Source organism: Lolium perenne, chromosome 4 (assembly GCF_019359855.2).
Source record: "Lolium perenne isolate Kyuss_39 chromosome 4, Kyuss_2.0, whole genome shotgun sequence".
Taxonomy (NCBI): Eukaryota; Viridiplantae; Streptophyta; class Magnoliopsida; order Poales; family Poaceae; genus Lolium; species Lolium perenne.
Window position 1 is genome coordinate 307087354 of NC_067247.2, and position 4653 is coordinate 307092006.

Consider the following 4653-nt stretch of genomic DNA (forward strand, 5'->3'; position numbering starts at 1 on the left):
TCTGAGAATCGGTAGCCGTTCTTTTAGCTCTTTCCCAACACGACCGAACAACTCGACGAATTGGAAATTACGCATCCCTATGATTTTTTCCGGGGGCGCAACTTGGATCGACGCGTGATGCTGAATCTTTTTTTTTTTAACTCGAATTCACTGCTGGCTCCGCGATCAAGCCGGCGAAGTTGGCGATGAACGTAGCCGTTGTTGAAGAAGTTGAACTGCTCCTCAGATGCGATCTAGCTGTTGTTGATAATAAAAGATCTCGCCCGGATCACGAAATCCAGTCTCCGCAGTCCCCACGGTCGGCGCCAATTGACGAGGGAACACCTCGGCAATGTCTACGTATTGTAGACTAGGGTTTTCGGGAAGAGCGACGATGGAGATTCCGGGGTCGAGATTAGGCACACGACGTACCCAGCTTCGGGTCCCCTCGGTGGAGGATCCCTACGTGCTGCTAGCAATCCAGTATATGATCATAGATTTGTTTACAGGGTGCCGCCGTAGGCGGAGCTATGTTGTCTATATTCTGTCTATCTGTTGGCCTCTCTCTATCGGGTGCCCTGGATAGCTTTATATATGCAACCAGCCTAGGGTTTTACAAGAGTCCTAGTCGACTACTTATTCGGGTTGCCTTGTTGGGCCTTCTCCATATTGGGTCTTCTCCATATTGGGCCGAACCAGGTATACTAATAATGGGTATCCGAAGGGTATGCCCATGTCAATCGGCTTGTGATGATGGTTGCGGCATCGGTATTCTACTCGTGTCGCCCCGGGGGGCAACATATTCCTTCTCCATCAGGCTATCTACCCCTTGCACCAACAATGTCGCTGAGTATGAAGCAATACACAAGGGAATGGAGTTGCTTATAGAAGCCGGGGCAGAAGCAGTGGAACTTTTTGGAGACTCAAAATTGGTGATTTCTCAGCTCACGGAGGAATACAAGTGCGAGAGCGAGTCGCTTTTCCCATTATGGATGCAATGCCGTGAGCTGATGGCACAATTTAGGTACATAAACTTCAATTGGATCCCGAGGTCACAAAATACCGAGGCAAACGATCTCGCGCAGATGGCATCAGGCTACAAAGACGTAGCAGGTGAAGCCGATGTTCAGGTACAGTTCCTGGAACCGGATGACTGGAGAGCCGATATCTTCAATTACTTGAAAGATCCGGCTCGGGGGGCACCTAAACGGATAAGGTACAAGGCCATGAAGTATGTCCTTATTGGGGATGACATGTTCTACAGGACTTTGGAAGGGTTACTTCTCAAATGTCTGGGACCAACCGAGTCAAATCGGCTCTTACACGAGGTACACGAAGGCGCCTGTGGAACTCACCAATCGGCTCATAAGATGAAATGGCTGATCAGGCGATCGGGGTTTTATTGTCCCACCATGCTTGAGGATTGCTTTAAGTACTATAAAGGGTGTCAAGCGTGTCAGATGTTTGGGAAAATTCAGACGGTACCCGCATCAGCAATGAACCCCATCATCAAACCTTGGCCATTTCGAGGTTGGGGCATGGATATGATCGGCAAAATCAATCCTCCATCAAGCAAAGGCCACGTGTGGATTTTGGCCATTACAGATTACTTCACTAAATGGGTGGAGGCCGTCCCTATGAAATCAGTGAAATCGGAAGATGTTATCAATTTTGTGAAAGAACATGTCATTCATAGATTCGGGATTCCCCAGACTATCACGACCGATGGAGGTTCGGTCTTCATTTCTAAACAGTTTAGAAAGTTCTGCGAGGACATGGGAATTAAGTTGATCCGATCGTCTCCATACTATGCTCAAGCAAATGGGCAGGCTGAAGCGTCCAACCAGAGCCTTATCAAGCTGATTAAGAGGAAAGTCGACGAGCACCCTAGACGTTGGCACGAAGTATTGTCAGAGGCTTTGTGGGCTTATCGCATGTCATGTCATGGAGCAATAAAAATCTCGCCATACCATCTGGTCTACGGACAAGAAGCCGTATTGCCCTGGGAAATTACGGCTGGGTCGAGACGTATTACGTTTCAAAATGATTTAACAACTGAAGAATATGCAGCCCTGATGAGTGATAGCATTGAGGATCTAACGGAACTCAGACTTTGGTCGCTTGAGAAAATTAAAGAGAACAAAGCCAAGGTAGCTCGCGCATATAATAAGAAGGTGAGACCAAAGGAGTTCCACGTTGGTGATCTGGTATGGGAAGCTGTATTGCCATTGGGGACTAAAGATGCAGTGTATGGTAAATGGTCTCCAAATTGGCACGGGCCGTACATGGTCGACCAAGTTTTAAAGGGTAACGCATACATGCTCGAGGAGCTGAACGGTGTGAAATTCCCAGTGGCTGTCAATGGTCAGCATCTCAAGAAATATTTCCCAAGTATGTGGGATGACGGACAATGAAGTATGAGGGCCGATGCATGAAATCGGCCAGTAAAAAAAATATATATATACAAAGCAACAGGACACAAAGTACAACCGATGCACAGACATCGACTTTAGACTAAAAAGCCGATGCACAGCCATCGACTCTAGAGGTACAAGCTCAATTGAGCAGTTATCAGATTACATAGATAGGCTCTACTGAAGGAATGCCTCGAAGGCACGGAGGGCATCAGCACGGACACGATCCACCTCGGCGATCTCGGCCTCGTCATCTTTGTCCTCGCCCGTCACCAGCTGTTTGCTCAGAGCACGTATTTCTGCCAGATCAGTTTTCAGTTGAGCTTTGAGGCCTTCTGCTTCCTCTCGGGAGCGGGCAATAAGAGCTTCCTTGTCGTGAATAAGCTGTTTGGTTGCCCGTACCTTCTCTTCAAGGTCCTCCAGTTCCTTTTGCAAGGTCTCAAGTTCGGCGGTGCTGACAGAGGTATCAGTTTTGGCGTCTAAAGCCGCCTTTTTCTCATTGAGCCGCTGACATTTGTCTGCAATATCGGCTTTCAACAGAAGTTGGGCGTGGCGTAGGTCGATTCTCTGACGAGCCAACTTCACCCTTGACCTGTAGGCAGACAGAGTCACAACTGGCCAAAGTTTCACCTACAATGTTACCGGGAGGTGGGGCTGGATTTCTTCAAGAACGCTCTTCACTTCGTCGGGGTCCTCAACCAACGTCTCGATCGGGGAGGAAAGCAGGGCTTGGAGACGCTGAAATTGACGCAGGACAGCGCTGGGTCGTGGTTCATCGCATGCCGTAGAAGGAGCTGGTTCGATGGATTCTGGGTCGAACGTTAGCAAGCCCAAGAGGCCACAACCCTGACAAACAGAAACAGCGTCAGTATGCAGCAGAAAGGAAGGGTAAGCCAAATGAAAGGAAGTGTACCTCTCCTGAGACCAAGGGGGCAGCCGATGATGAGGTAATCGGCTCTTGTGTTTCGGCTGGGGGCTTGGTCAAAGTGGCGGCCTTGTCAACGGCACCTTCAGGGATTACTGGACCCAGGTTTGCGGAGGGCATCAGTACTTCCTCGACTCCCCCACTAGAAGTGTCATCAGTCTGCAAAGGAAGTGGTTAGCCGATGCGAGCAGCAATGGATTAGCATAAAAAATGAGCCGGGGAGAGTATGGAGGGTAATTACATTTGAAGCCTCTTGGTTTGATGAAGGGGCTCGCGGTGCCTTTCGAATTCTCTTGGTGCATCGGCTCTTTGTGCGTTGACCGCCCTGCCCCGCTTTGATTGAAGCTTGGGGGGCAATAGGTTCAGGAACTGACCTTTTCCTGGAAGCCGATGGTGGCAAGTCTGGCTGGCTCTGCGTGGTGATTTTCCCAGAGTTGCCCGAGCTCGAATCCCTTCAACTGGATTGTGTCTCCTCGCTGGAGTTGTCTTCGGTGGAGCCTATAAAAGAAGAGTTAGTAAGCACAAGCGTGTTTGCAGAAGCCCATAAGGGTAGATGAAAACAATCAAGGCATGGATCAACGTACGTGCAAGCTCTCTTGATCTGGAGAAGGGCTCTGGCGCTTCAAAGTTTTCCTGGCAGCTACTTTCCTCACCGTCGTTCTCGCCTTGATTGGGGCTCGGGGGGCAGCTGGCCCGGAGGATACTTTGCTCTTGGAAGCCGATTTTGGTGAAATCGGCTGGCTCTGCATCACAACTTTTTTTAAGGGTGGCGAGCTTTTGCAGAAGAGGACCACCGGAGCTGGTGGGAGGAATTCAAAGGGGGAGCCGTCATCATGTGCAGGTTCTGGACCATCTTGTTGTTGCAAGGAGACAGAGCAAGGTTATAAAAATCATTGTAAGCCACTTCAAGAAAATTTGCGAGTGGTGGTACCTGTTCTGCAGGGATATCATATTCAGCATCAAGTTGTTTCAGCAACGGTCCCAGAGCTCTCCTGAAGGCATGAGTTTTCCACATTGACCACCAGGTCTCAAAACCATCGGTTGATGAGGTGAAAGAGAGGTTGTTAGGGACTGGGATGGCTAGAGCATCAAAGAAAGAATAACACCTCTGACCGGTGAGGACATCGGGCAAATCAGCTCTGCTCTCTGTTAAGTGGTGGAGGAAGAAGTGGGGAGACACTTGCCCAAGACCAAACTGCCGGGCTGCTACGACCGGCTGATAAGACTCATAACCAGGTTTGATAATCCTATTTGAGGTGCTCATGCCAACTGAAAGGAAGCAGGGACGGATCATGTTGGAGTACAATTGTCGGGTGCTGGTGTCATCGGCAAAGC